Source organism: Balaenoptera musculus, chromosome 4 (assembly GCF_009873245.2).
Source record: "Balaenoptera musculus isolate JJ_BM4_2016_0621 chromosome 4, mBalMus1.pri.v3, whole genome shotgun sequence".
Classification (NCBI taxonomy): Eukaryota; Metazoa; Chordata; class Mammalia; order Artiodactyla; family Balaenopteridae; genus Balaenoptera; species Balaenoptera musculus.
The window spans coordinates 122,400,267-122,407,194 of NC_045788.1; the positions used below are offsets into that span (position 1 = coordinate 122,400,267).

Sequence of the window (6,928 nt, forward strand, 5' to 3'; positions counted from 1 at the left end):
CTAATTTTTATCTTATTAAATCCAAAAGTCTTCCCAGTATGACTACTAGCAATTATTTTCTCTGCCTGGAGTAGTTCAAAAATTTTACATATACTTTTACTTTTTCCTCTTCCCTTGAATTTGTTTTCTCCCACACTCAAAAATTTGAAAGAAAATATTTTTTTTAAAAATTGGAGGAGAACTTGAAAAAGAAAATCAAAGCCTGCTTTTATTGATGCACCGATAGACTGACCCGAGATTTGGAAGGGGTGTTTTGTTAATACAATACTCATCATCAAAGCAAACTGAAAAGACAAAGGTGTCTGAAATGGCTTTACGGTGACATGATGCCTTAATTAGTTAAGGAAACGGACTGCTCGCTAACCACCTTCTCATTTCATGTTTTTTACAGACTCCTCTCCTTTCTTCATGGAGGCTTTCAGCTCAGAAATGGCCTCGGCAATCATCTTCTCTTCAAACGGGGGAGATTTTGCCGATGCCTAGATTCTTCTCGATGCCCTTTTCCCCCAGCATCGACGGTGTGGAGAAATACGGACGGTCTGTTTCTTGGGACTTGACGAAGGAACATTCGACAACTTCCTTTCAGTTCATCGCATCCACAAGGGAGGAGACAAATCGGCGGACTCCGGCACACGCCGTGGACAGGGAGGCAGGGTCTGCTTGGCCTTAGCCTTGACCACCTCCGTGCCGGCCTCCTGGATCCACCCGGTGAGGGTAGTCAGCAGGTCCTGGCGAAAGTCCACTTTGGAGGTGCACTGAGATCAGGGGGATGATCCTCCCAGCATGGCCGCCAGTGACAAGAACGTTGACTCGAGCCGGTCCACACCCTTCAGTTCTGCAACAAAAGTGTTGGCTTGGACAATGTCCAGGGTTGTCACCCCAAAGACGTTATTGGGGTTGTAAACTTCATGTTTCTTGAAAACTTCCGCTGTGATTGGGATGGTGGAGTTAACTGGATTTGAAAGGACGCAGATCATGGTCTCGGGGCTGTGCCAGGATTGTGGCGTGGGTGTTGAGCAGGTCATCCCGCGTCACGCCTGCTTTTCTTGGGACTCCCGCAGTAATAGCCACCTCGTCGCAGCCCTCGGGCAGTCTGGCAGCTGCTCAGCTCCGAGGTGGCCTTTCACCATCGCTCTGGTCTCCATGTGGCTCCGATCGGCGGCCACTCCGGGTGTATGAGCAATACCGTAGAGAGTCGGGCGGCTCACCAAGGGGCCGTTCTTCAGGAGAAGGGAAAGCGGCTGCTGGATTCCTCCAAGCCCCCAGCACGGCTGTTTAGCACTGTTCTGGGCCGAGGTGCCGAAGCTGCGGCGGAGAGCGGCGCCCGCAGGCCGGGCGGTGGCACACGGGGCGCGGACCAGCGCGGGAAGGAGCCGGCGAGGGCCAAAAAAAGAAAGAAAATTTGATATTTCTATTTTTATTTACTACTGTATTGCAAAAGGAAAGTCCCTGGTAAGGAAACATGTGACTGAACAAACTTTGTCCCTTGTAATTCTTACCTGTTTTATTGTACCAATGTAGTCCAATGATACTCGTGTATTTACGGATGCAAAGGTAAGTACAAAGATCAAGGTGGTTCAATAAACCCGTGACGGCTTAGAAAATTATTAAGTAATTTGGAGGCATATGTTATATTGCTAATGATTATTTAGTTATTACAGAATTTTTAATGTTAAGATTATTAGTATTTTTAATATAACTTTTTCTTAACAAATATCTTCAGCAAGGTAGAAAATATTATTCCAGTTTTTCTGCATTAAAAGTAAAGTCATAATGTGTTCCCAATAAAAGGCACCAATGTTCTTTGGAGAAATGGCTGATTCTATATTTGGGACAAAGTACAAGATAAGCATGTAATATGTTGTTCTAGGAAGCAAGTGTGTGTTCAAATTCTGATGTGAAAGTGTGAAAAGGACAAGAACCTAGTGAAAAGGCATTCCCATGGGCCAAATTTAATACAGATTGTGTATTAAAAAAAAAAAAAAAACACACAGAAAGAAAGAAAGAAAAGGATTGAAGGTAATGCATTATAAAAATTCGAATAACAAAATTTTCCATGGATCCATAATGATGTTTTAACAAAGAAGGAAGGAGGGTAAAGAAAAAGCTCTTCTTTACTTAACAATGAAAGCAGTGAAACTTAACAATGCAGTGAAAGAATGAGATAATCGGAAAGATCACTATCTTGCCACCCTTTGTGCCATAATCATCAATGAAGCTAAAGGACTGGGTAAAATGTTGTTGGAGAACAGGATATTTATAAGATATTTACAGCATCTCAAAGTATCACCTTACAAATTATTGATGGCAAAGAGTGAAAGATTTTCTACAATGAAGAAATCTGGTGGACAATACCATATCCAAGTGATTCAACTTAGCACACAAATAACGAGACACAATGACTTTATGTATTGATACCTACATATGTGAAGCAATGAAAATACATGTCACCTCTGTAATGCTTTTTGCAATGAAGCTTCATCTAGTTATAATTATGAGGAAAAAAATCACACTTATCCAGATTGTGTTATATTCCATATTGCCTTCTGTTTCTACAAGGATGAAGTCACTAGCCACTAGAGTCGCTGACCGTTAACACACCCTGAAAGGAGTTCAGGGCAGAGATCAGGAATGAGGCACTCGATGCTCTGGGAAAATCTGGCTGAACAGGCTTTCAGTTAGATATTTTCAGGAGAAAATTTTAGGAACACAATTTCTTGCATCTCCTTATACCTAGGAAAGCAGTAAAATCACTAATGGAGACATTTGCTCCTCATGACTAGCATCAACCTTCTACTGAGATGTGTAATTGAATACAAGTACCCCCATCACCAAAATCATATATATACTGACCTCCTTCCCCACCACCTCTTCAGAACAGTCCCTCAGAGCTATCTGAGAGGCTATGTCCCGGGCTACAGTCCTCCGTAAGCTACAAAGAAAACTGAATTCACAGCTCTCACATTGTGCTTTTTGTTTTTCAGTTCACAGACCATCTTAAGAGTAGAACTTTCACCCACAATCTGCAGCAACGAGCCCAGGAAGTCAAATCATTAACAACAGTATGACTTCCAGCCCAGAAAGTCAACCTACTATCTTTCCACAAGACTTGTAGCATATCAGAACGTTTCTCTAGCAACCAGTCTAGGATAGCTTTTAAATGCCTTTTCGGTTGGTCTACAGAGAGAGTCTAATGCCTGGAAATCATGAAAGTGGTGAGATAAAAATCTAAATAGGGTGGTAGAAGCAGAAATTTAAAAGAATCATGGATGCTTTAGAAAAATGTATTAATAGTTCATATGGAGCTATTGATATTTGTGTCAAAGGAAAGTGAATTTCTAAAAATAGCTTCTGGGATTAAACTACATGGAAGAATATGGTAATATGGAAAGAAACAGGATTCTCCATCTCTACTGTGAAAAATTGACTGATACCACAGTACAAAGTTATGTTTATGTTGAAGGAAGAATTTACTAATGGTAATAGTAAGAAGAGTATCAAGGAGTAGTTTTATGTATTTATCACTGAAGTTTCTAAAAATTCTTCTTTTTCATTACTTCTTTCTCTATTTCCTTTCATCCCTCCTTTCCAGCTTTCCTTCCTGCCTTCCCCTCCCCCCTCTCCCTACCTTCATTTTTGTTGTTCCTTGTTTTCTCCCTTTATCCTTTCCTCATTATTTAAAAATTTATTCATTAAAAAATAAATATTCGTTAAGCATCTATACTGTGAAAGTTTCTGTTTTCTTTCTGGGTCAGTAGCAGTCTTATGAGTTAGCTTAACACTGGAATTAGATATTTGAGCTTCAGATCATGAAGTCAGCTTGTTCAATCTGATAAACTACCACTTCATTTACATAGATGATGAAAATATCAACTTCATTATTAAGACAAATTTGAAATGAATGAATGAATTATTTGGTGCAATAAATAAGCTTACATAATTAAAACTGTGACCTAAAGTTTATTACAATCATCTATCAAAAAATAAAGCATGTATGCGTGGTTGTGTGTATGTGTGGATATGTTTGGTGTGTGTGTAGGGCCCCAAAGCCAATTATTGTATTATCAGCCAATTCTTCAGAACTAACAGCTGAGACTTGGACTTAATGGCATTTTGAACTTATTTCTGCCATTTGGGATATGTTTGCCAATGTTAACTCACATTTTCTTTTTAAACCTGTTTCTTCCATGTAATTCCTCATGACTGTATGAACCATTATTGATATTATTTAATTCCAATTTGCAGGAATGTTTAATGTTTCTTTTCTTTTCTTCTTGAAATCTAATCACTAACATTGTGAATACCATATGTTTCTCCTCATCTTTCTCCAGGGTAAAAATTTTAACGTCTCTTCTAGTGCATACAGATTTCTCCCATTGTTGCCAAACACATTACAGATATTAAAATTGTGTGTAGTTCATGTTCCAGTGAATTGAATTAGCTTATCAGCTGAATGGTTACCTATTCATTTGTTTTGTGAAGGAAAGCTAAAAGGCTTAGGGGATCGCAGACTGAAGGTGAATTTAAGGACATGATTTAAGCCTTGCAATAGTACAGAAAATATGCAGTGTGTAAAAATGTGGCTGAATTTTTTTTGCATGTGATAAATGTTGATTTTGTTGTTGTCCTTGTTCTCTCTGTAGTTCACTCTCTGTCATTCCAAAGCATTTAGGCTATTCTGTGTCCACCATAACTGGGAATGGAAGTTTTCAGCATTCAGCACATAAGAGCCACAAGTAACCTTCCCAGGATTTCCATCCCCAGGGTGGCAAAGAAGCCACAGAATGTACCTGTGGCTTTAGGATTGGTGTGAAAATAGCAGCAAGAACAATAGAATCTGAATAAAGTCAGCAGATAAGAAAGAGGAATATTTCAATGATGACCTAATGAATGAATGACTGAAGACTAGATGGGATGAAGAAAATCTCAAAATTCCCCTATTGAGATATTACATCAAGGATTAAGTGAACCCAACAAAATCTCAGCACTGGGTAAAAACCCTAGATTGAGTGAGTTAAAATTTTCAACCTCAGTACTATGGGCATTCAAAATAGAAATCAAGTTGAATCATCGGGAAAAATGTTATTTCTTTTATACAGTTGAATTTGTGTTGATATTCATACCTACAAATGTCAAAAGAAAAAACAAGCAATAGGCCTTTAAGGCTTGTATATTTCTTGCCATACTTTAACTGTGCTTCCACTTTGACATGTTGAGTTACTATTCTTTGAAAAGACACTAACCTGGCATTATTTAACAGTATCTATAGTTTTTATCAAATGACCAAACTTCCTTCTCACTTATGTACTAAATATTTCTTAAAGTATTTCATCATCACTTGAAATGCAAATTATTTAAGTAATAACATTTACTATGAAAATTATGTTCTCTGGTTTCATCATACTGACTCATTGTTTAATCCTGGTTTCACTTCGTAATTGCTGTGTGATCTTATTAATCTATCTCTTCTAGCCTGTTTCCACCTCTCTGATACGAGACTAAATATAACACTTCACAACTATTTTTTTTAATTTAATTTAATTTATTTTTTTATACAGCAGGTTCTTATTAGTTATCTATTTTATACACATTAGTGTATATAAGTCAATCCCAATCTCCCAATTCATCGCACCACCAGCCCCCACGCTTCCTTTCCCACAACTGTTTTTTAAGAACTGTAAAACTAATCATAATAGTAGTAATGGTATTAAAAATAGTACTGTAGCAATAATAGTAATAGTGGAAATAGTAGCAATAGCATCAAAAGGGGGGAAAAAAACAGCTAAAATTTCTGAGCAAGCATTGTGCTAAGCATTTTCTCCATGAACCACGGTAGACATTTTCTATGGTTTAACTCATTTAATATTCACAGCAACTCTAGAGGTAGGCAGTGTTTTACCCCATCATATAAATTAGAGAATTTAGGTTCAAAAGATTAAGCCACTTCCTTATACTACCCAAATGATGCATGTTGGCTATAATTCACATTTAGAGCTTGCTTTCCCAATCACCATACATGATATAAAGGGAAAAAAGTAAGTCAGGCAACAAACATGAGCTCTTCCCCTGACCTTTACAGTAGTTCTCAAGCTTTGGGACATCAGAAATATCTGAAGGACTATATGATGGCAATGATACTGCTGGTGCCGGGATCACACTTTTGAGAATAGCTGTTCTGGATCAGATGTGTGAAGGAACCCATGAAGTCATAACGTGGCCTTGTTGAATGAAATGTAGGTGCTACTTATACATAGATAAGTACAGACTGTCATCTGATTTGAGGATATCATTGACAAAATATTTCCTGTTGTCTGAAATTTCATCATTAGAAAATCATTACTTTCTACTATTATATTTTCTCAAGTGGAATTAATATTTTGGAAGATATATAGTATCTATTCATCCAGTTATGATCACTTCAGTGGACAAAAGTGTAATACAAAGATGAATAATATATGACCCTTGGCTTTAAGAGTCTCAAAATCTAGAGAATGAAACTAAATCTATAAGCAAATAATGCAACAAAGCTTATAGATCTTATGCAAAGAGACAACAAGTATATATGGCATCAAAGCAGAGGATAATAATTCTACCTGAGTTGGAGTATGCAGTGGAAAGTTGAAACAGTGAAAAGTAGAATAATTGGATAGAGGAGCTGATGTTTCAGCTAAATGTTGAAATCCAAGAATTTATACTAATCAGATAGAGCATAGGGACCAGGTTGGTAAAGCATGGGATGGAGGGAACATGTTATAGTAGATGACTGAATAGCTAGGCAAGTACCAGATTAAGCATAGTTTTATGTATCCAACTAAAACATTTGGACTTCATGCTCATCACAATAGTGAATTTCCAAATGTTTTTTGATCAGGTGTGAAATATCTGCTTTGTGATTTACAAGGAATAGTCTGATGACAGTTTGCAGGGT

At 37.7% G+C, this 6,928-nt stretch overlaps 1 pseudogene; it reads right to left on the reverse strand.

Moving 5' to 3' along the window:
* Window positions 1–371: 371 nt before the first annotated feature.
* LOC118894059 lies at window positions 372–4,216 on the reverse strand (annotated as a pseudogene).
* Window positions 4,217–6,928: the final 2,712 nt, after the last annotated feature.